Here is a 26,090-nt window from a genome sequence, read left to right as displayed (position 1 = left end):
GGTACTGAGAGGAACGGGGAGGCTGCTATGCTGACCACCCTATGAAACTTAGTTGCCTGGCTGTCTCTGGCCTTTAATACTTTCTAATTAAACATGAAAACAATGAAATCCCAATGAAATTAGAACTCCTGATCTCCATATGTATTGTAGAGTTCAGCAATGAAAGCCCCCGTGTTTTCTTTGCATGGGTGTCCGTTAGGTGTCAGTTCATTTTAATTAGAAAGATCTCAGTTGTGGATGAGAATTTCCTAACTTAATGGACCAGGGTTTCTCAGCCAGGTTTCCATGGAACTCTAGGATTCCTCCAGAGGCTGCTAGAGGTTCCTCCAGAGATTGCTAGGGGTTCCTTGAGGGCCCCTCCAGAAATTGCTAGTTGTTCCTTGAGGGCCCCTCCAGAGATTGCTAGGGGTTCCTTGAGGGCCCTTCCAGAGATTGCTAGGGGTTCCTTGAGGGCCCTTCCAGAGCTTGCTAGGGGTTCCTTGAGGGCCACTCCAGAGATTTCTAGGGGTTCCTTGAGGGCCCTTCCAGAGATTGCTAGGGGTTCCTTGAGGGCCCCTCCAGAGGTTTCTAGGGGTTCCTTTGAGGGCCCCTCCAGAGCTTGGTAGGGGTTCCTTTGAGGGCCCCTCCAGAGCTTGCTAGGGGTTCCTTGAGGGCCCCTCCAGAGCTTGCTAGGGGTTCCTTGAGGGCCCCTCCAGAGCTTGCTAGGGGTTCCTTGAGCAATGAGCAATCTCTGCCTCTAAAAATTCCCACTGACACCATTGATCGTTTTAGCTATCTGTAAGGGGGTAATTCTTCCCCATGACCACACATGTAAGGAGCATTCTTCCCTCTGGCCATCACACTGAGGCCGCGTACACACGGGCGGACTGTTCGCTCAACTTTGTTCGTCAAACAGTTTGACAAACAGTCCGCTCAAAATTAGCATGAACGGACTTGACTACACACGATGAACGAACAGTCCGCTGAAAGCGTGCGCGATGACGTGAACGGCATGTACGACGGGACTGGAAAAACGACGTCCAATACACTGCAATGCAACCTTCGGCGTGTAAATTCTTTCTGAGCATGCGCGAGACTTAGTTTGACGAACAAGCCTACACACGAGCGGACTGTCCGCTCAAACCAAGTTTCAGCGGACAGTCTAACGGGAATTCCGAAAAACTTTGTTCGTCAGACTGTCCGCTGAAACTGTCCGCTGAAGCCCACACACGGGCGGACTGTCCGCTGAAACACTGTTCAGCGGACAAAGTTGGACGAACAGTCCGCCCGTGTGTACGCGGCCTAAGTTATCATGAGTTGTAGATATAGTCATAAGTAAGAAGGGTTCCCTGAGATCTGAAAGCTATTTCAATGGTTCCTCTGTGTTGAAAGGTTGAGGAAAGCTGTTGAGGCTTACATGAGCCTGTTTGGCAATCTTTGCATGTGAGCCTAGATAAAGGCCATTGTTGTTTTCTTTTTGGCTTCTTAAAACTTTATTGGGGTTCAGATTTGTTATCCATATTTTAGTCCTGTTCTGAGAACCTGCCTTGACCTGAACCCTGACACGTTTGAATCCCTAGTCACAGCAGAGTATTTTCTACCTTGGAGGGTAATGTTGGAGATGTGATATCCCAGTGGTGAGTGTAATTAAAAGTAGAGAAAAGGTCAGGAGCAGAGTATTGCCTACCTCAGTGGTCTCCAAACTGCGGCCCTGGGGCAAGATGTGTGTCTGCTAACCTTTTTTCAGCACTTGGGGCACTATTCCTCTCTCTGACGCCAATGATGGGGCACTATTCCTCTTGCTGATGCCAATGATGGGGCACTATTCCCCCCACTGACACCAATGATGGGGCACTATTCCTCCCACTGGCACCAATGATGGGGCACTATTCCTCCCACTGACACCAATGATGGGGCACTATTCCTCCCACTGACACCAATGATGGGGCACTATTCCTCCCACTGACACCAATGATGGGGCACTATTCCTCCCACTGACACCAATGATGGGGCACTATTCCTCCCACTGACACCAATGATGGGGCACTATTCCTCCCACTGACACCAATGATGGGGCACTATTCACCTCCACTGACACCAATGAAGGGGCACTATTCCCCCCCATTGACACCAACGATGGGGCACTATTCCTCCCACTGACACCAACTATGGGGCACTATTCCTCCCACTGACACCAACTATGGGGCACTATTCCTCCCACTGACACCAACTATGGGGCACTATTCCTCCCACTGACACCAACTATGGGGCACTATTCCTCCCACTGACACCAACTATGGGGCACTATTCCTACCACTGACACCAACTATGGGGCACTATTCCTCCCACTGACACCAACTATGGGGCACTATTCCTCCCACTGACACCAACTATGGAGCACTATTCCTCCCACTGACACCAACTATGGAGCACTATTCCTCTCGCTGACACCAATAATGGGGCACTATTCCTCCCACTGACACCAATGATGGGGCACTATTCCCCTCCACTGACACCAACTATGGAGCACTATTCCTCTCGCTGACACCAATAATGGGGCACTATTCCTCCCACTGACACCAATGATGGGGCACTATTCCCCTCCACTGACACCAATGATGGGGCACCATTCCTCCCACTGATACCAACTATGGGGCCCTATTCCTCCCACTGACACCAACTATGGGGCACTATTCCTCCCACTGACACCAACTATGGGGCACTATTCCTCCCACTGACACCAACTATGGAGCACTATTCCTCTCGCTGACACCAATAATGGGGCACTATTCCTCCCACTGACACCAATGGTGGGGCACTATTCCTTCCACTGACACAAACTATGGGGCACGATTCCTCCCACTTACACCAATAAGCTGGCGAAATAAGCTGGCAGTATATGTACACAAATAGCCATTGATACTAAAATCAGAATTAAAATCCCATGGGGTGAATCCTTACGTACTGATTCTCTACGCGTTTCGCAAGATAACACTCGCTTCCTCAGGTGAGGTACATATGGGTAACTGAAATGAGAGACAAGGTTGTTAAGAGAAAAAAGGAAGAGAAAAAAAAAAGGAGGGGAAGAGGAAGAAAATCTGACTTACGAATTGGTAGAATAGTTTTATGGATCTCCACACATGTTCAGTGGTGTAATAGATTTGACTGAATTCACGGGTCTTTCAAAAAAGGATAAATAAGACAGCCGGAGAAAGCCACCCAATGATCTACATTTTTCACCGTGGAGGGGAGGGAAGCCAGACACTGCAAGGCAATCCCCTGGAATGGCACCAGGATGGGCAATATGTGCGCAGACACTGAAAACTATAAAACCAAAAAAATTTAAAAAAATCGCAATGAACCTCCATGAAGGAGGCCAGCTAGCAAAAATCCCGGTCCCCCAGCTCCTGTAGATGAAGTGCCCATGACAACAGTGAGAGAAAGTGCGTGAAATAAGAAAGATTGCCAAATAAAATATATTTGATTGTGATAAAAATATAAATATAAAGGCGGTACAAGAGGGTGTAAAGGTGGCCCATAAAGTTAAAGCAAAATCTTTTTCCCATGCCCTTGTTGCTGATCTCCTACCCTCACCGACTATGCCATCCATCTTCTTCTGAGCTCTGTAGTTCCTCTGTAATAACCTGCTGATTTTGCTGAAAAACGTTACTGCCCTGTCATATACTGTTTGTAAGACCGGCTATTCCTCCTTTATCCTCAACCACCGGTCTTGGCACTTCCCAATTGTAGTCCTCTCAAGCAAGCAGGGACTTGTATTTTTGTCCCCGCTTGCCGCAAGTGGGGAGAGGGGTCTCACAGACCCCCGTCTGTACCGCCCATGGAGGTGGTGTCCTCCTCCTCTGCTCCCTGCCAGCACTGCGCCCCCACCCACCCACCACCTGCCGCCACCACCCCTCATCTCTCTGTGCAGCATGGATCCTTAGGACAACAGCCAGATGACAGAGCGGGGATCTCAGGCTGTGACAGATCTTGTATATAAAACTCCCGGACCGGCATTGGACCAGTGTGCTGTCTATCACAATGCCGGTCCGGGAGGCAGGACTGTATGGTGAGCGGTGTTTCATACACAAGTTCTGTCACAGCCCGAGATTCCCGCTCTGCCATCCAGCCGGTGTCTCATAAGGATCCATGCTGCACAGATGGGCACTGATGAGACAGCACAGATGGGCACTGATGAGACAGCACTTATGAGCACAGATAGGCTTCACTGGTGGGCACAAATAAGACAGCACATATGGGCACAGATAAGCTGTCCTTGTGGACAAAGATGAGACAGCACTGGGTACAGGTTGCACTGATGGGCACAGATAGGCTGCACTGATAGGATGCACTGAGGGGCACTGATAAGGTTGCTTTTATGGGCACTGATAAGCTGCACTAAGGCGGCACTGATGGACATTGATGAGGCTGCACTGATAAGACAGCACCGATGGGCACAGATAAGCTGCACTTATGGGCACTGATGAGGCTGCACTAAGGCGGCACTGATGAGGCTGCACTTATGGGCACTGTTAAGCTGCACTGAGGTGGCACTGATATGCCGATACTGATGGGCACTGATAAGACTGCACTGATGAGGCTACACATATGTGCACTGATAAGCAGTGGACACCCCCCAGTGACAATAGCTGTAGGAGGGGTTTCTACCATCCCTACAAAGTCTGCAGTCATTTTTAGGTCTTATTTTCAGTTTGTGTGTTCTATGTGATGTTACATACAATATCTTAAAAAAAAGTAAGTACACCCTCACATTTTTGTAAATCTTTTCATGTAACAACACTGAAGAAATGACACTTGTCTACAATGTAAAGTAGTGAGTGTACAGCTTGTATAACAGTGTAAATTTGCTGTCCCCTCAAAATAACTCAACACACAGCCAATTAATGTCTAAACCGCTGGCAACAAAAGTCAGTACACCCCTAAGTGAAAATGACCAAATTGTGCCTAAGTAGCCATTTTCCCTCCCCGGTGTCATGTGACTCATTAGTGTTACAAGGTCTCAGGTGTGAATGGGGAGCAGGTGTGTTAAATTTGGTGTTATCGCTCTCACTCTCTCATACTGGTCACTGGAAGTAAAACATGGCACCTCATAGGCCTGGTGGGTTTGATATGGGTTTGGGAGGAGCAGTAGAATAGAGGGGGGTGTGACCACCTGTTCTTCAACCTGGAAGACCTCCCTTGCTTCTCCAGGGTAATGTTCTGGTGGGGCAGGGACTGAAGAGCAGGCAGTGTATATGGCTCTGGCCCAATCATTAATTTGTATGGGCAGGGGAGGGACAGACATATATACTGGGGTTCTAGCTACTCTCATGGAACAAGAAGAAGAGGCAGCTGATAACGACCCCAAACACACCTCCAAGACCACCACTGCCTTGCTAAAGAAGCTGAGGGTAAAGGTGATGGACTGGCCAAATATGGCTCCAGACCTAAACCCTATTGAGCATCTGTGGGACATCCTCAACCGGAAGATGGAGGAGCGCAAGGTCTCCAACATCCACCAGCTCCGTGATGTCATCATGGAGGAGGGGGAAGAGGACTCCAGTAGCGACCTGTGAAGCTCTGGTGAACTCCATGCCCAAGGGGGTTAAGGTAGTGCTGGAAAATAATGGTGACCACACAAAATATTGACACTTTGGGCCCAATTTGGACATTTTCACTTAGGGGTGTACTGACTTTTGTTGCCAGCGGTTTAGACATTAATTGGCTGTGTGTTGTGTTATTTTGAGGGGACAGCAAATTTACACTGTTATACAAGCTGTACACTCACTACTTTACATTGTAGACAAGTGTCATTTCTTCAGTGTTGTCACATGAAAAGATTTACAAAAATGTGAGGGGTGTACTTACTTTTGTGAGATACTGTATCACAGAGACCGGTATTGTGGTAATATTGAAGCTTATTGAGGTTTCCATACAGTAGAGGGTTCCGCGATTATTGTGTTATTGATTAGTAAGTTAACGCTGCACTTTTTTGTATTTTTCTCATGCCGACATTTACTTGTGCCACATGCTGATGTAAAGCAGCATGGCCCGGCTCTCTTTCTGCATTGCGGGTGGTTAGGGATGTTCCCATACACCATACAAGCACTGATTTCCGCAGAGTACAGCATGTATAATATATAATTATGGGCAGGGCTGGCCCAAGACATTGTACTGCCTGGGTCCTAGGTTGAAATTCTGCCCCAACCCTAAAAAAAAAAAAAAAAATCACGCCCAATAGGCACACACATCCATTATAATCCATGATAATTAAGTTCATCAGGAGGTCAGATTTACATGCAACAGCACCTTGCCTTATGCAAAATTATATGACATACCATTATGTTCAATTCCAAGGGGCAGGCTAGGGTAGTATATGGACAGGCTAGGGTAGTATATAGATAGGCTACGGTAGTATGCGGACAGGCTTGGGTAGTATATAGATAGGTTGGGGTAGTATACGGACAGGCTAGGGTAGTATATGACAGTGGTATCAGTGGCAATGCCGATGGGGGTGGGATCCGTCAGTGGGAGTGCTGGTGGGGGGAGTGGGATCAGTGGCAGTACAGGTGGGATAGGATTAGTGGCAGATCTGGGGGGAGAATCAGTGGCAGTGCTGGGGGGGGGGAATTGTGGCAGTCCTGAGAGGGGAGATCAGTGGCAGTGCTTGGAAGGGGGCCAGTGGCAGTGCTGGAAAGAGGTCAGTGGCAGTACAGGGAGGGGGTTCAGTGACAATGCTGGAAAGAGGTCAGTGGCAGTACAGGAAGGGGTTCAGTGGCAGTGCTGGAAAGGGGTCAGTGGCAGTACAGGGAGGGGGGTCAGTGGCAGTACAGGGAGGGGGGTCAGTGGCAGTGCTAGGAGGGGGGGTCAGTGGCAGTCCTTAGAGGGGGGGTCAGTGGCAGTCCTTAGAGGGGAGGATCAGTGGCAGTCCTTAGAGGGGAGGATCAGTGGCAGTGCTTGGAGGGGGGCCAGTGGCAGTGCTGGAAGGGGGTGGGCCAGGGGCAGTGCTGGGAGGGGGGTCAGGGGCAGTGCTAGGAGGGGGGTCAGTGGCAGTGCTGGGAGGGGGGTCAGTGGCAGTGCTGGGAGGGGGGTCAGTGGCAGTGCTGGGAGGGGGGTCAGTGGCAGTGCTGGGAGGAGGGTCAGTAGCAGTGCTGGAGGGGGTCAGTGGTAGTGCTGGGAAGGGGGCAAGTGGCAGTGCTGGGAAGGGGGTCATTGTCAGTGTTGGGAAGGGGGTCAGTGGCAGTGCTTGGAGGGGGGTCAGTGGCAGTGCTGGGAAGGGGGTCAGTGGTAGTGCTGGGAAGGGGGTCAGTGGCAGTGCTGGGAAGGGGGTCAGTGGCAGTGCTGGGAAGGGGGCCAGGTGCAGTGCTGGGAGGAGCGTCGGGGCGGTGCTGGGAGGGGGTCTGTGGCAGTGGTAGTTGGAACAATCATTAATTCACGACTGGACTACGCAAATTCGCTTTACATAGGATTACCACAATATCAACTTGCGCGATTACAACTGATCTAAAACATGGCGGCAAGGCTGATAATAGGGAAAAAACCCTGGGAATCCATCTCTCCTTCACTGAGGAGCTTACATTGGCTAACCGTAAAAAATCGGATCACGTTCAAGACCCTTTACCTCACCCACAAATGCGTGCATAGAGAAGCTCCGCAATACCTACTGGAGAAAATAAATCATTACACACCAAACCGCAGTCTTCGATCAGCCAACAAAAACCTCCTCCTCGTGCCCAAAGCCCGGTATAAATCCAAGGGTGATCGGAGATTCGCTGTCCAAGGGCCTCGGCTATGGAATGCTCTACCAATCAACATCCGCCTGGAAGAAAATCACCTGGCTTTTAGGAAAGACCTTCAAGACCTTCCTCTTTTAGCAGATGATCAAAGCTCGCCACAGCGCCTAGAGGCGATTCAGTTCGCATTGTGCGCTATACAAGTATTTCATTCATTCATTCATTCAGTGCTGGGAAGGTGGTAAGTGTCAGTGCTGGGAAGGGGGTTACCGGGACAGTGCTGGGAAGGGGGTCAGTGTCAGTGCTGGGAAGGGGGTTACCGGGACAGTGCTGGGAAGGGGGTCAGTGTCAGTGCTGGGAAGGGGGTCAGTGTCAGTGCTGGGAAGGGGGTCAGTGGCAGCAAGAACATAGGCAGTTGTACTCACTGTGACACTGTCTTTGACTCCGTACCAGCAGTGACACCTATGCCGAGATGAGAAGATGGGGTCTCCTCCAGCCCTTCCCACTGCAGTCCTCATGAGTAAGTTGACCTCTATTCTCCAGCCCTCTGCCATTTCGTGAACTAAATTGATGGTCACAGGCTTCAGGGACAACCCCCGCTGATGCAGTTGCTTTGTGCTCCATGTGCAGCCCGGAAACCCTGCTCACTGGGATGCACCATCTGCCCGCCTGGACGTGGGGAGACACAGAGCTTCTCATGTCTGGAAGTTCCCTTTCCTTCTGCTGTCCCCCCTGACTGCTGTGCACTGATAGCGGTGCCTCTGCACTCAAAAATGCTGGAATAAAATGTGGGCCCCCGCTGCGGTGAAATGTGGGCATGGCTTAAATTGCCCTACATTTTGGGCGTGGCTTAAAGGGCTTAAAAGTCTGAGATGGCTTACATAGTGCAGAATGCAGTAACGTTAAATAGAGACTGTACATTGCAGAGTGTCTGGCGGTGGGTAGTATGTGCAGGAGAGGAGTGTGAAGTGTACAGAGGTGGGTAGTATGTACAGGAGAGGAGTGTGGAGTGTACAGCGGTGGGTAGTATGTGCAAGAGAGGAGTGTGGAGTGTACAGCGGTGGGTATTGTGTGCAGGAGAGGAGTGTGGAGTGTACAGCGGTGGGTAGTATGTGCAGGAGAGGAGTGTGGAGTGTACAGCGGTGGGTAGTATGTGCAGGAGGGGAGTGTGGAGTGTACAGCGGTGGGTAGTATGTGCAGGAGTGGAGTGTGGAGTGTACAGCGGTGGGTAGTATGTACAGGAGAGGAGTGTGGAGTGTACAGCGGTGGGTAGTATGTGCAAGAGAGGAGTGTGGAGTGTACAGCGGTGGGTATTGTGTGCAGGAGAGGAGTGTGGAGTGTACAGCGGTGGGTAGTATGTGCAGGAGAGGAGTGTGGAGTGTACAGCGGTGGGTAGTATGTGCAAGAGAGGAGTGTGGAGTGTGGAGTGTACAGCGGTGGGTATTGTGTGCAGGAGAGGAGTGTGGAGTGTACAGCGGTGGGTAGTATGTGCAGGAGAGGAGTGTGGAGTGTACAGCAGTGGGTAGTATGTGCAGGAGTGGAGTGTGGAGTGTACAGCGGTGGGTAGTATGTGCAGGAGAGGAGTGTGGAGTGTCTGGCGGTGGGTAGTATGTGCAGGAGAGGAGTGTGAAGTGTACAGTGGTGGGTAGTATGTACAGGAGGAGAGGAGTGTGGAGTGTACAGCGGTGGGTAGTATGTTCAGGGGAGGAGTGTATAGTGTACAACGGTGGGTAGTATGTGCAGGAGAGGAGTGTACAGCGGTGGGTAGTGTGTGCAGGAGAGGAGTGTACAGCGGTGGGTAGTATGTACAGGAGAGGAGTGTGGAGTGTACAGCGGTGGGTAGTATGTACAGGAGAGGAGTATGGAGTGTACAGCGGTGGGTAGTAGACATGGGCGCCGTCAATAAATTCATTTCGTTCTGTTCCGTTACAGTTCGTATTAAAATTAATTCGTACTTCGTATTTCGTGTCCGAAAATTCCGTTACGTTTCGTACGAAATACGAATTGTCGTTAGGTTCATTAATTTGTATGAACGACGTTCGTTACGATGAATTTAAAGGCAAAAATATACCTCAATATGACAGTCGATGGAAGTTTGGTTTTTACCCGAAATACGAAATTCCGTTGAAGAATTTCCTATCCGAAATACGAATTTTCATTAGATGAGAAAGAGAGAAGCGGATTGTCTGCCACGCACCGCTGGTCCAGTTTGCGCCTGCTCCTCCTGGGGCTGCTTATTATGAGGGGCTCCCACCATCCCTGTGCTATGCTGACTTCCTCCTGGGGCTGCTTATTATGAGGGGCTCCCACCATCCCTGTGCTATGCTAACTTCCTCCTGGGGCTTCTTATTATGAGGGACTCCCAGCATCCCTGTGCTGTGCTGATTTCTTCCAGGTGCTGTACCTCTGCTGTGCTCATTATGAGGGGTTTCCACCATTCTTGTGCTGTACTGACATACTGAGCACAGCAGAGGTACAGCCCAAGGAGGAAGTCAGCACAGCACAGGGATGGTGGGAGCCCCTCATAATAAGCATAATGACTGAGTCGTCGATGCGACGACAACTGATCCGAAATTCGTAAACAAAAATTCGTATGCGTACAGAATTCGGACGCACAGCAGTTCGTATTTCGGATCCTCCCGAACGTACGAATTTTGGGAAATTCGTACGAATTTGAGATTTGTACGAAACGAATCGCACATGTCTAGTGGGTAGTATGTGCAGGAGAGGAGTGTATAGTGTACAGCGGTGGGTAGCATGTTCAGGAGAGGAGTGTGGAGTGTACAGCGGTGGGTATTGTGTGCAGGAGAGGAGTGTGGAGTGTACAGCGGTGGGTAGTATGTTCAGGGGAGGAGTGTATAGTGTACAGCGGTGGGTAGTATGTGCAGGAGAGGAGTGTACAGCGGTGGGTAGTGTGTGCAGGAGAGGAGTGTACAGCGGTGGGTAGTATGTACAGGAGAGGAGTGTGGAGTGTACAGCGGTGGGTAGTATGTACAGGGGAGGAGTGTATAGTGTACAGCGGTGGGTAGTATGTGCAGTAGAGGAGTGTGGAGTGTACAGCGGTGGGTATTGTGTGCAGGAGAGGAGTGTGGAGTGTACAGCGGTGGGTAGTATGTGCAGGAGAGGAGTGTGGAGTGTACAGCGGTGGGTAGTATGTGCAGGAGAGGAGTGTGGAGTGTACAGCGGTGGGTAGTATGTGCAGGAGAGGAGTGTGGAGTGTACAGCGGTGGGTAGTATGTGCAGGAGAGGAGTGTGGAGTGTACAGCGGTGGGTAGTATGTGCAGGAGAGGAGTGTGGAGTGTACAGCGGTGGGTAGTATGTGCAGGAGAGGAATGTGGAGTGTACAGCGGTGGGTAGTATGTGCAGGAGAGGAGTGTGGAGTGTACAGCGGTGGGTAGTATGTGCAGGAGAGGAGTGTGGAGTGTACAGCGGTGGGTAGTATGTGCAGGAGAGGAGTGTGTAGTGTACAGCGGTGGGTAGTATGTGCAGGAGAGAAGTGTGGAGTGTACAGCGGTGGGTAGTATGTGCAGGAGAGGAGTGTGGAGTGTACAGCGGTGGGTAGTATGTGCAGGAGAGGAGTGTGGAGTGTACAGCGGTGGGTAGTATGTGCAGGAGAGGAGTGTGGAGTGTACAGCGGTGGGTAGTATGTGCAGGAGAGGAGTGTGGAGTGTACAGCGATGGGTAGTATGTGCAGGAGAGGAGTGTGTAGTGTACAGCGGTGGGTAGTATGTGCAGGAGAGAAGTGTGGAGTGTACAGCGGTGGGTAGTATGTGCAGGAGAGGAGTGTGGAGTGTACAGCGGTGGGTAGTATGTGCAGGAGAGGAGTGTGGAGTGTACAGCGGTGGGTAGTATGTGCAGGAGAGGAGTGTGGAGTGTACAGCGGTGGGTAGTATGTGCAGGAGAGGAGTGTGGAGTGTACAGCGGTGGGTAGTATGTGCAGGAGAGGAGTGTGGAGTGTACAGCGATGGGTAGTATGTGCAGGAGAGGAGTGTGTAGTGTACAGCGGTGGGTAGTATGTGCAGGAGAGAAGTGTGGAGTGTACAGCGGTGGGTAGTATGTGCAGGAGAGGAGTGTGGAGTGTACAGCGGTGGGTAGTATGTGCAGGAGAGGAGTGTGGAGTGTACAGCGGTGGGTAGTATGTGCAGGAGAGGAGTGTGGAGTGTACAGCGGTGGGTAGTATGATTAGGAGGGTGTCAGTAGGGCAGTGGACGGTGTCAGTAGTTCTTTATTTTTATTTTTTTACAATTTAATTTTATTTATTTATTTTCATTTTTTCAAAATGCTTTTTGGGGGTCATTAGGTGGTGTCAGTAGGGCAATTGGCAGTGTCAGAATTGTTTTTAATTTTTTCCAATTTAATTTTATTTTATTTTTTGTATTTTTTGTTTTTCACATTGATTGGGGGTGAGGGAGGGGGGTAGTGGGCAATGTCAGGAGAGCAGTGGACGGTGTCAGTGTTTTTTTGTTTTAATTATTTTATCTATTATTTTTTACAGTTTTGTTGTTTAGTTTTTTTTTATCATTTTTTAAATTTTTTTTTCACAGTGTTTCTGGGGAAGGGGGGTATGTGGCAGTGGACGGTGTCAGTAGAGCAGTGGACCGTGTCAGTAGAGAAATGGACGGTGTCAGTAGAGCAATGGACGGTGTCAGTAGAGCAGTAGATGGTGTCAGTAGGGTAGAGGATGGCGTCAGTAGAGCAGTGGACAGTGTCAGTAGAGGAGTAGATGGTGTCAGTAGGGCAGAGGATGGTGTCAGTAGGGCAGTGGACGGTGTCAATAGGGCAGTGGACGGTGTCAGTAGGACAGTGGATGGTGTCAGTAGGACAGTGGATGGTGTCAGTAGGGCAGAGGACGGTGTCAGTAGGGCAGTGGACGGTGTCAGTAGGGCAGTGGACGGTGTCAGTAGAGCAGTGGACGGTGTCAGTAGAGCAGTGGACGGTGTTAGTAGGGCAGTGGACGGCGTCAGTAGGACAGTGGACGGCGTCAGTAGAGCAGAGGACGGTGTCAGTAGGGCAGAGGACGGTGTCAGTAGGGCAGAGGACGGTGTCAGTAGGGCAGAGGACGGTGTCAGTAGGACAGTGGACGGTGTCAGTAGGGCAGTGGACGGTGTCAGTAGGGCAGAGGACGGTGTCAGTAGGGCAGAGGACGGTGTCAGTAGGGCAGTGGACGGTGTCAGTAGGGCAGAGGACGGTGTCAGTAGGACAGTGGACGGTGTCAGTAGGGCAGAGGACGGTGTCAGTAGGGCAGAGGACGGTGTCAGTAGGGCAGTGGACGGTGTCAGTAGGGCAGTGGACGGTGTCAGTAGGGCAGTGGACGGTGTCAGTAGGGCAGAGGACGGTGTCAGTAGGGCAGAGGACGGTGTCAGTAGGGCAGTGGACAGTGTCAGTAGGGCAGTGGATGATGTCAGTAGTTATTTATTTTTACATATTCATTTTTTTCCAATTTAATTTGCTTTTTGATTTTTTTCCCACAATGCTTTTTTGGGGGGAGGGGGTTTGGGCAGTGGACAGTGTTTCAAGGGCAGGGGGATCTGTGGTGTCAGTCATTTTTTATTTTATAGATTTATTTTTTTACAATTTCATTTTTTATATATTTATTTCTTTACAGAGAAAGGGGATGAGGGCACAGATTCCCCAGTCCCTTTCTCATCACTGAAGATGAACGGACAGGAAACACAGTCTCCTCTCCATTCATAAACTGAGCAGAGAAGCCACAGGTTACTCTGCTCAGTTTCCACAGGACATAGGTGCGATCTCGCTCATTGTGTCCAATTACATAATAGGAAGGGGCCAGTAAATGACATATTTCTTGGTCCCTTCCTCCACTCTGCATGCTGACACATCCCCTCCCCCCCTTGCAGCCTGCGGGAGAGGAGAGGGGGGATGAGGGGGGCATAGGAGAAGAGCGGGCTGGAGGATAACGGAGGGTAGGGGGCGGAGGAGGAAGACAGCGGAATGGAGGGGGGGGCGGAGGAGGAGGACAGCAGGTTCGAGGAGTACGGAGGGGGGCGGATGAGGAGGACAGCGGGTTGGAGGGGAAGGACAGCGGGCTGGAGGAGAACAGAGGGGGACGCATGGATGATACCACTGCAGCCGGGAGATCGCAGGGCACTCGCGGGTGTCCGGGAGCCCACTACGAAATGTCGGAGACTCCCGCACCTCGCGGGAGACTTGGGATATCTATAATGATGCTTAAAGTGCAACAATGAAAATGAAAAAATCCTTTAAATATTGTGCCGGGGGGGGGGGGGGGGGGGTCCCCTTAATGTGCCTGTAAAGTAGCGCATTTGTAGCATATACAGAACATGCTGCAGCAAAACACATTTCTAAAGACAAAAATCCCATTTAAAATGACTCTTTTACAATTGCCGGCACCCAGCTACTTCTTTATGAACTACTTTAGCTCCCTCAATGAAACTACTTAACAGTAGTGATGGACGAACTTCCGACGGGACGTTTCGCGAACGCGAAATGCGAACGGACCCAAACGTTCGCGAAACCGAACGTTCGCCGCGGGCCCCATTGACTTCAATGGGAGGCGAACTTTGCAAACCTTCATGTCGAATTTGCGGCCACGTGGTAATTATTAGGGGGTAAAACGTAGTCCCACCATCTGGACAATGACATAATACATGTATGAGGTGAATTTGGGATCGATAACTACAAGCATTTTTATTTTATTTGGGAAATTGTTCTAACAATTCAGGACTATGGAGCTAATGAAGGCAATGGAGGAGAGGGAAGGTCAGGGACCAGGGTAGGCAAAGAAGAGGGTGCAGGAGATGATCACCAGCAGCGTGACATACCGGAATGACACATGCACCGTGATAGAGGCATCTGACAGCAGCACCGTAATACAGAGCACTGACAGCAGCACCGTGACATACAGCGCTGACAGCAGCACCGTGACATACAGCGCTGACAGCAGCACCGTGACATACAGCGCTGACAGCAGCACCGTGACATACAGCGCTGACAGCAGCACCGTGACATACAGCGCTGACAGCAGCACCGTGACATACAGCGCTGACAGCAGCACCGTGACATACAGCGCTGACAGCAGCACCGTGACATACAGCGCTGACAGCAGCACCGTGACATACAGCGCTGACAGCAGCACCGTGACATACAGCACTGACAGCAGCACCGTAAGCAGCCCCAGGAGGAAGTCAGCACAGCACAGGGATGGTGTGATCCCCTCATAATAAGAACCCCCAGGAGGAAGTCAGCACAGCACAGGGATAGTGTGATCCCTTCATAATAAGAACCCCCAGGAGGAAGTCAGCACAGCACAGGGATATCATAAGCAGCCCCAGTAGAAATATGACACCGCTCAACCTCTTCAAAGAGGAGGGTAGGGGCATATAGTACGGTGTGCTTTTTTGGGACAAGGAAGTGAGCCAAATGAAGAAAGAAGGTCTGTGTGCTTGATTAAAAAAATAGTTTATAGACATATACATGGTCTACTGGTCACATGTGTTGAATTCCTCCGAGATCCATGCCTCATTCATTTTTAGAAATGTGAGGTAGTTAACACTGTGGTGAGCTAGGCGAGTACGCTTATCGGTCACAATCCCCCCTGCTGCGCTGAACGTCCTTTCGGACAGGACACTGGATGAGGGGCAAGCCAACAGTTCGATTGCAAATTGGGCAAGCTCTGGCCAGAGGTCAAGCCTGCCCACCCAGTAGTCTAGGGGTTCATCACTCCTCAGAGCGTCCACATCGGCCGTTAACCCAATGTAGTCGGACACCTGACGGTCTAGGCGTTCCCTGATGCTGGATCCGGATGACACCTGTCGATGGGTCGGCTGAAAGAATGACCTCATATCCGAAGTCACCAACACATCTTCAAACCGGCCTCTTCTTGCAGGCGCTGTTGGATTGGTACCCGCAAATCCTTCTCTGGGAGTGGGAATTGCTCCTCTGCCAGCGCACGCAAAAGCAGAATGCAGCATTTCTCGAAGCAAGGCCTGGAAGTGCTGCATTCTGACAGCCCTCTGCGACGGCGGTAACATTTCCGCCATTTTGTGTTTGTACCGGGGGTCTAAGTACGTTGCCACCCAGTACTGGTCCTTGACCCTCATGCTTTTTATACGGGGGTCCCTATTAAAACACTGGAGCATGAAGGCCCCCATTTGCACTAAAGTGGAAGCGGTGTGGTGGCCTGGCTCCTGCTCATCATCCAGGATAATGTCGTCCTCTTCATTCTCCTCTCCCCATCCTCGCACAACAGGGATCCCAGAAAGGTTTAAAGCATGCTCTTCTTGCTCCTGCTCATCCGCCCCGGCACCATCCTCCTCTGACTCCTCATCAGACTCCTGTTGTTGACTTGTCTCAGATAGAGTAGCCCCCCCTGGGAATTCATCCAGCATTGCGACTTCCTCATCTTCCCGCTCCTGCTCCTCCACAGCCTGATCAATGACACGACGCAATGCACGCTCCAGAAAGAAGGCATAAGGTACCATGTCACTGATGGCGCCATGGCTGCGACTGACCAGTTTGGTGATCTCCTCAAATGGCCGCAGAAGTCTGCATGTGTCGCGCATGAGCAGCCACTGGCGCGGTGAAAAAAAACCCAGCTCCCCAGAACCGTTTCTTTCGCAGAGTTCATACAGGTAGACGTTAACTGCACGTTTCTGCTGGAGCAGCCTATCAAGCATATAGAAGGTTGAGTTCCATCGCGTCGGGCAATCGCAAATAAGACGTCTGACCGGCAGATGGTGTCGCCGCTGAATGTCAGCAAGGCGAGCCATGGCCGTGTAAGATCTTCTGAAATGGGCCGAGATTTTCCTTGCCTGCCGCAAGATGTCCTGGACCCCAGGGTATTTGACAAGGAATCGCTGCACGACCAAGTTTAAGACGTGTGCCATGCACGGCACGTGCGTGATTTTGCCCTGTTTCAATGCGCTAAGCAGATTGGCACCGTTGTCACACACCACTTTACCAACTGTCAAATTGAGCGGTGTTAGCCACTCATCTGCCTGTGAACGCAAAGCTGAAAGGAGTGCCGGGCCAGTGTGGCTCTTTGCTTCCAGGCACAACAGACGCAGCACGGCATGGCAACGTCTCACCTGGCATGTGGAATAGGTTCTGGGGAGCTTGGGCGGTGCAGTGGAAGAGACGCTAGCAGCGGAAAAGGAGGAGGCAGCTGAGGAGGAGAGGGAGGAGGATGGAGTAGGAGGAGGAGAAGAAGAGTCAGGCCTGCATGCAATCCGTGGCGGTAAAACCAAATCTACACGGGTGCCACGGGTTACATGCTTGACGGCCGTCAGAAGGTTCACCCAGTGGGCAGTAAAACTGATATACCTTCCCTGCCCGTGTTTGCTAGACCACGTGTCTGTGGTCAGATGTATCTTGGCACCGACACTGTGTGCCAGAGATACATTCACTTGCCGCTGAACATGGCCATATAGCTCTGGGATGCCCTTCTCTGAGAAATACTTCCTTCCTGGGACCTTCCATTGTGGTGTTCCAATGGCCACAAATTTGCGAAAGGCCTCCGAGTCCACCAGTTTATATGGCAGTAGTTGGCGGGCTATGAGTTCTGACAAGCCAGCCGCCAACCGTTGGGCAAGAGGGTTATCCGGCGTCATCATTTTTTTACGCTCAAACATTAGGCCCACGGAAGCCTGCCTTTTTGCAGAAAAATGTGAGCTTGGCGTGATGGAAGGTGGAGTGGAGGACAATTGTGAGGAGAGAGGAGAAGGAGAAGTAGAAGACGAGGCTGGACGGTGAGAGCCTGCAGTGTGGCTTTGTGTGTTCCGTTGCTCCCACTGGGCTCGGTGATGGCTGCTCATGTGCCTTCTTAAGGCGGTCGTCCCTAGGTGAGTATTGGGCTTACCGCGACTAACGCGTTGACTGCAAAGATTGCAGATGGCAACGCTATTGTCAGCAGCGGACACGTTAAAAAAAGCCCACACTGCGGAGCCATGTGCCGGTGTCCTGGGAGCGCCAGATGTGACCGTACATGGTCGATGACTCGCTCCTGATACATTTGCAGTCTGCTTTGTCCCTGCTGTGCAATGTAAGTCATTGCTGCTTCTCCTCCCTATCTGCTGGTCCATATCTCCCTCTGAACTCCCCTCCTCTTCCTCTCTTGTGGGCACCCACGTGACATCACTAGACACGTCATCATCAACGTCACCTTCCCCACCGCTATAAGTAGAGATCTCGGAGTAGGCAGCAACACCGGGGACCAACCTCCTCCTTGGGCTGATCTGGGTACTGGCGTCAGACTGCTGAGTAGCGCTTGTTGCTACCTCCTCTTCCTGATCCAATACCAAGAGTGGCTGCGCATCAGAAATGTCCTCTTGATATGGATCGGAAAATAATTCCAGTGACTCAAGCGGAAGGTATGTGGTGGTGGTGGTGGTGGTCGTGTTGTTGGTGGTAGTGTCTTTGGGGGTGCACATAGCAGAGAGTGAAGAAGAGGGTGCAGATCGAGAGGATGAGGAGGGTGCAGAAGAGTAAGGCTGAGCGAGCCACTCAACCAAGTCTGGTGCATCCTTTAAAGTAATTGAACGCACCTTCTGCAACTTCCCACTTTGGCTCAAGCCTGTTGCTCCTGCCCTACCCCTACCACCCCTGCGGAAGGGCCTGCCTCTTCCTCTGCCTGTCATTTTTTAAATGACCCTGTGACAAAACTCTTAGTCCCTATACCGCTGAAGGACTGCTGCAGTATAGGTGAGCGGTCAGCAGTGGTGCACGTCAACCCTATCTATTGTGGACCGATAGCGGTCCTTACAGAACAGCAGACTGTACCGCACTCAAGCCTATGTACCGTAGCACCCTATACCAAGTTACCAGTCCTTATAAGAACTTTTGTGGACCAAGCAGGTTGTGTATTAGTGTTTAGCAGACTGTACGTCAGTCCCTATACCGCTGAAGGACTGCTGCAGTATAGGGCAGCGGTCAGCAGTGGTGCACGTCAACCCTATCTATTGTGGACCGATAGCGGTCCTTACAGAACAGCAGACTGTACCGCACTCAAGCCTATGTACCGTAGCACCCTATACCAAGTTACCAGTCCTTATAAGAACTTTTGTGGAACAAGCAGGTTGTGTGTTAGTGATTAGCAGACTGTACGTCAGTCCCTATACCGCTGAAGGACTGCTGCAGTATAGGTGAGCGGTCAGCAGTGGTGCACGTCAACCCTATCTATTGTGGACCGATAGCGGTCCTTACAGAACAGCAGACTGTACCGCACTCAAGCCTATGTACCGTAGAACCCTATACCAAGTTACCAGTCCTTATAAGAACTTTTGTGGACCAAGCAGGTTGTGTATTAGTGTTTAGCAGACTGTACGTCAGTCCCTATACCGCTGAAGGACTGCTGCAGTATAGGGCAGCGGTCAGCAGTGGTGCACGTCAACCCTATCTATTGTGGACCGATAGCGGTCCTTACAGAACAGCAGACTGTACCGCACTCAAGCCTATGTACCGTAGCACCCTATACCAAGTTACCAGTCCTTATAAGAACTTTTGTGGAACAAGCAGGTTGTGTGTTAGTGATTAGCAGACTGTACGTCAGTCCCTATACCGCTGAAGGACTGCTGCAGTATAGGTGAGCGGTCAGCAGTGGTGCACGTCAACCCTATCTATTGTGGACCGATAGCGGTCCTTACAGAACAGCAGACTGTACCGCACTCAAGCCTATGTACCGTAGCACCCTATACCAAGTTACCAGTCCTTATAAGAACTTTTGTGGACCAAGCAGGTTGTGTATTAGTGTTTAGCAGACTGTACGTCAGTCCCTATACCGCTGAAGGACTGCTGCAGTATAGGGCAGCGGTCAGCAGTGGTGCACGTCAACCCTATCTATTGTGGACCGATAGCGGTCCTTACAGAACAGCAGACTGTACCGCACTCAAGCCTATGTACCGTAGCACCCTATACCAAGTTACCAGTCCTTATAAGAACTTTTGTGGAACAAGCAGGTTGTGTGTTAGTGATTAGCAGACTGTACGTCAGTCCCTATACCGCTGAAGGACTGCTGCAGTATAGGTGAGCGGTCAGCAGTGGTGCACGTCAACCCTATCTATTGTGGACCTATAGCGGTCCTTACAGAACAGCAGACTGTACCGCACTCAAGCCTATGTACCGTAGCACCCTATACCAAGTTACCAGTCCTTATAAGAACTTTTGTGGACCAAGCAGGTTGTGTATTAGTGTTTAGCAGACTGTACGTCAGTCCCTATACCGCTGAAGGACTGCTGCAGTATAGGGCAGCGGTCAGCAGTGGTGCACGTCAACCCTATCTATTGTGGACCGATAGCGGTCCTTACAGAACAGCAGACTGTACCGCACTCAAGCCTATGTACCGTAGCACCCTATACCAAGTTACCAGTCCTTATAAGAACTTTTGTGGAACAAGCAGGTTGTGTGTTAGTGATTAGCAGACTGTACGTCAGTCCCTATACCGCTGAAGGACTGCTGCAGTATAGGGCAGCGGTCAGCAGTGGTGCACGTCAACCCTATCTATTGTGGACCGATAGCGGTCCTTACAGAACAGCAGACTGTACCGCACTCAAGCCTATGTACCGTAGCACCCTATACCAAGTTACCAGTCCTTATAAGAACTTTTGTGGAACAAGTGAGTTGTGAATGTTTAGCAGACTGCAGCAGAAGGGCAGCAGTCAAGTATAATATCCTTTCTATATTTGGAAGAAAGAATATTATACATGTACAAGCCTATTACTGTACCACTGATACCAGTCCTGAAAAGAACCTTTGTGGAACTAATAATAACAGCAAGTCTTTAAAATTACCCTCACTGCCTGACAACACTGCTTCCTTCCTGTCCCTATACAAATTGGCAAAAAAAGAGAACGATTAGTGGTTACTGGAACAGCTCTTTTGTGGACCTTGATAGTAACAGCTAATGATGATGATGATGATGATGATGATGAAAGACTAATCTGGCTGTCCCTGTAGCATACACCGTCCTTTCCCTTTCTCTAAACTAACAAAAGACACTCAGGCTGCTGCAAGAATCAGCAGCACAGCAAACCTATCAACACCTAACACCTATACCAGTCCTGAAAAGAACTTTTGTGTACCAAATAGCTAGTGGTTTATCTCTCCCTACTCCACACAGGAACCTGTCCCTATCGTAACAGAAGAAAGAATGTAAAATGGCCACCGGATCGGGTGTATTTATAGGTTAGGGGGAATGTACAAGTGTCCATGTGCTGTCATGTCTCAATTGGCTGTCCTGTATCACATGATAAACGTGTCACCAAAGGTTAAAGTTCTTGTATACATTAAACACGTAAGTCCGCCGCGGCGAACGACGGAAAAAGGCGTTCGAACGTGCGGACCGCGAATGTCGGAAATTCGCCGCGAAACGACCGCCGGGCGAAACGTTCGTCCATCACTACTTAACAGCATCTGAGGGATCCCGAATGGACAAGGATTTCTTTATAAGGCTACCCAGTGGGTCTTCACGTTGGTCCCTCCTCATGTTCATTCTAGTTAATTGAGGCAGTTCTTGACTATGCACTTGTGTCAAATCACAGTAATGTCTTTGCATTCCAGCAGGGGTGACCCCCACAGCTTCGGCCCCTGTCACCCCTTTATGCCAATGTTCTATTCTCTGGCATACAGCCAGCACTCCCTCCAAAGGCGAATGGATCCAGCTCTTCCGACCAGTATCCGTAGCATAAGGTCTTCGGGAAAGAGCGTCACTGTCTTGGTTTCCCACTCCTGGCAGATATTTCAAACTGAACCGAAACTCAGACAGAGCGGCCAACCACCGATGACCAGTTACATCCAGTTTGGCAGTGGACAGCAAGTAAGTCAATGGGTTATTATCCGTTTTCACCACAAACGTGGCCCCATATATATATATATATATATATATATATATATATATATATATATATATATATATATATATATATATATATATATATATATATATATATATATATATATATATATATATAGTCTTGTAGCTTGTCCACTATAGCCCCCTTGGGGGCCAGGAACTCCAAATTGTGTACCGGATAATTCTTTTCAGAGGGAGTGAGACTGCGACTCACATAAGCCACCAGGCGGAGTTTTCCTTCCGACTCTTGATATAACACTCCCCCTAGGCCATCTCCCCCTAGCGTCCACGTGTAGTTCATAAGGTTTAGAGGGATCAGCATAGGCCAACTCAGGTGCTTCAATATGGTTCCCTTTCAGGCGTTCAAAGGCTCTTTCCTACTTCACTGTCTATTGCTCCTGAACAAACTCACGTGGCTTTCTTGGGCCTCCAGTGTCGGCCCTCTGCGGGTCCTCACCCATCTGTTTCTGCAACAACTCATTCAGGGGTTTGGAAATCTGTGATAAATTCTTCACAAATCTCCTATAGTAGGAGCAGAAACCCAAAAACGACCTCAACTTAGTGATAGTGCTTGGGTGAGGCCAGGAATGACAGCCTCCAAATGCTGAGGGTCAGTAGCTGAGACTACATGTCCAAGATATGCAACTGAAGTCTGATAGAATTAACACTTCCTTAATGACAGCTTCAGCCCCTCAGGGTGTAATTGTCTGAAAACTTTCTCCAATCGGGCTTCATGCTCCTCCGTTTCGCCAAAAATGATGATATCATCCAGACACAGAAACACTTCTATCAAGTTCATGTCTTCCACGGTGTTCTCCATCAGTCTCTGAAAGGTGGCAGGGGCCCCTTTTAAACCCCATGGCATTCAGTTGAATTTGAAGAATCCTAGAGGACTGATAGACTGTGATAGTATCCACTCTTCAGATCCAGAACCCTGAACCATTTAGCTCCTGATAAGCATTGCAAGGCCTCTTCTATGCGAGGGGTTGTGTACTGATCTGGAATAGTCCTCCGATTCAAAGTTCAGTAGTCAATACACATCCAGAGGGACCCATTTTTCTTTCTCATGACCACAATGGGAGAGGTATCAGGGCTCTTGGATTCCCTAATGATCCCTACCTTTTCAGTTCAGCCAACTGTTCTTGAAGGTCCTCCAGGTCACACAGAGGTATTCATCTAGCACTTTCTCAGAAAGGCTTATCTTCACTTAGCCAAATTCGGTGTTGGGCACTCCTGGCACTGCCCACATCAAAGTCATTCTTGGAGAATATCTCCTCCCATCGAGCTAATTGAGCTTTGATCCTCTTCCCACCTGGGGGACAGATTTGGGGACTGGACAGTAGTCTCTCTTCCATTTCCCTTCCAGATTACGTTGTCCCCCATCACTGGGGTGGCAGCACTTATTTTCCCAATCACCATACAAGGCTTCAGGCTGATTGAATGGCTGGTGACGTTCCTTACCCTGACAGGGATTTGGCCCCCGCTTCTCAGTAAGGCCCTAATGGGTACGATATCTGGAACCAGTTATCTTCCTCCAGTGGGTCAGCTTCTACTACCACATAGGGACCTGGTTGGTCCCATGACAACATGGCAGTGGCTTTCATGCAGGTTTTTACCTTTTCTTGGGCGTTTTACCTTTTCTTGGGTGTCTAGTCAGCACAGTCTTCCTACCCCTTCCGCAGGGGCTTTCTTCTCCTGCAACACTCGCTGTAAAGCCTGCCACAACTGAGGAAGGATCTTCCCTATGGGAGAACCCTCCAAAGCCAAAGGCGTGAGTAATCTCTTCGTAAGATTTTTGTTAGTGCCTATCAGCAGGGAATTGCAGCCTGCCCCAGGAGGTCAGGGACAGACAACAGCCAGAGTGTCGAAAGTCTCTGGCTTTCCAGCCAAGGAAGTATCAAAGGTTATCTTGATGGGTATTTAACTGTCATATGGGCACTTTTGGGTTTCTATACCCCACATCTCTAACTGTTTTGAGTTTACACAAAGGAATGTGCCTCAAGTACTTGTGGTAGAATTTCCGATACAACAACGTCACCTGAACTCTGGTATCTGTGAAGGCTCGTTGAGACTCCCGTGGGAAAACTGCTTGAAAGGCTTGAGTATCGATGCCCTCTACTTGTATTGAGACTATACGAGAAGGTCCTACCAGGTTCTTGGGCAGATTTCCAGCTGGCGATTCTATAGTTTGAGCCCTATTTAGCCTCTTTGGAGGCGGTGGAGTCTGTTTGACAACTCGCTCAGAAAGGTGTGCATTGCTTTCTTGTGTCCTTCTTCTCTTGTCTGGGGACCTTGTTCTCTGTTTAGCAAATATCCAAACAATAGTACTCGCTGCTCCAGGTGAGAGCGGGTGTTTTGAACAGGCAAGGGAGGGGAAGGGGTAGCAAACGGCTTTCGTTTTTTTCTTCTTTTTAGATGCTTTCTTAGCTTTGGAGCGCAGTTTTACAACGGGAGTCTCAACTAGCTCACTCACAGATCATCCCCCACAGTTACTACCTTTTGTATCACTCGACCCTCGCTTCTAGATTGTAAGCTCTAATGAGCAGGGCCCTCTGATTCCTCCTGTATTGTAACTGTACTGTCTGCCCTCATGTTGTAAAGTGCTGTGCATACTGTTGGTGCTATATACTCATGTTTAATAATAATAATAGTTGGCCTCCTTCATGGAGGTTCATTGCGATTTTTTTTTTCTTGGTTTTATAGGTTTCAGTGTCTGCGCACATTTTTATACTGCGCTTCCCGGTGCCATTCCAGGGGATTGCCTTTGCAGTGTCTGGCCTCCCTCCTCTCCACATCTCCCCAGGTGAAATATGTGCACCATTGGGTGGTTTTATCCGGCTGTCTTGTTTATCCTTTTTTGAAAGATCCGTGAATTCAGTTAAATCTATTACACCACTGAACATGCGTGGCGATCCATAAAACGATTCTACCAATTTGTAAGTCAGATCTTCTCCTCCTTTTCTTTTTCCCCTTTTTTTTCCTCTTAACAACCTTGTCTCTAATTTCAGATTCCCATATGTACCTCTCCTGAGGAAGCGAGTTATCTTAGAAAACGCGTAGAGAATCAGTACATACGGATTCACCCAATTCTGATTTTAGTAACAATGGCTATTTGTGCACATATACTATGTAATTGTATGTGCTATAAATATTTTTAAATGTATGTAGTATTTGTTTTATGTCATAATATATTTTTGTGCGTTTTAGAATTCTTGGTTGTACCTCGTTAAAGTCCTGTGGGCAATTTCCTTTTGTGTATGGAGCACTATTCCTCCCACTGACACCAATGATGGAGCACTATTCCTCTCCCTGACACCAATCATGGGGAACTATTCCTCCCACTGACAGCTATGATGGGGCACTATTCCTCCCACTGACACCAATGATGGGGGACTATTCCTCCCACTGACACCAATGATGGGGGACTATTCCTCCCACTGACACCAATGATGGGGGACTATTCCTCCCACTGACACCAATGATGGGGGACTATTCCTCCCACTGACACCAATGATGGGGGACTATTCCTCCCACTGACACCAATGATGGGGGACTATTCCTCCCACTGACACCAATGATGGGGGACTATTCCTCCCCACTGACACCAATGATGGGGCACTATTCCTCCCACTGACACCAATGATGGGGCACTATTCCTCCCACTGACACCAATGATGGGGCACTATTCCTCCCACTGACACCAATGATGGGGCACTATTCCTCCCACTGACACCAATGATGGGGCACTATTCCTCCCACTGACACCAATGATGGGGCACTATTGCTCTCGCTGACACCAATCATGGGGAACTATTCCTCCCACTGACACCAATCATGGGGAACTATTCCTCCCACTGAGAGCAATCATGGGGCACTATTCCTCCCACTGACAGTAATGATGGGGAACTATTCCTCCCACTGAAAGCAATGATGGGGCACTATTGCTCTCACTGACACCAATCATGGGGTACTATTCTTCCCACTGACACCAATGATGGGGCACTATTCCTCCCACTGACACCAATTATGGAGCACTATTCTGCTCATTGACACCAATAATAGGGCACTATTCCTCTCACTGACACCAATCATGGGGCACTATTCCTCTCACTGACACCAATCATGGGGCACTATTGATCTTTTATTAAAAAGAATCAAGCGACCAATTTTATACAAAAGTAAAAAACAAAACCATATTATAAAACATCAACAGAAAACAAAGGAATACACATCAACGTTCAGAATATATACAATATATACATAGTCCATTAGCAAAACATGTTTAGAAAACTATTTACATAAAGCAGCAGAGAGGGCCTAAGAGGCACAACCCATCACCTATGTACGCAGCTATTTATCAAAAATGAATCATAAATGATAAAATCTAGGGTGATAAGAGACAGACAGCCATACCCGGGAAAGAGACTCCTGGCAGTCAGGGAGGCTTGAAACCCCTCCACGCCTTCAACCAAGCCCCCCGACTCCGCTTGTCCCTCTCAAGCACCCGAATCTTCTCCACCTCATGCAGAATGTCATACACCACCACCTCAACA

The 26,090-nt window shown here is 49.6% G+C and overlaps 1 protein-coding gene across 1 annotated transcript in view; it reads left to right on the top strand.

Annotated features, from left to right (window-relative positions):
* The window catches only part of LOC143997714 (fucolectin-like), a 79,613-nt gene that overhangs the window by 24,056 nt on the left and 29,467 nt on the right, over positions 1-26,090 (top strand). The window lies entirely within an intron of this gene.

Source organism: Lithobates pipiens, unplaced genomic scaffold (assembly GCF_037356315.1).
Source record: "Lithobates pipiens isolate NorthernLeopardFrog02 unplaced genomic scaffold, aLitPip1_a1.2 Scaffold_19, whole genome shotgun sequence".
In the NCBI taxonomy this organism is placed as follows: domain Eukaryota; kingdom Metazoa; phylum Chordata; class Amphibia; order Anura; family Ranidae; genus Lithobates; species Lithobates pipiens.
This window is presented reverse-complemented; position numbering and strand designations above follow the sequence as displayed.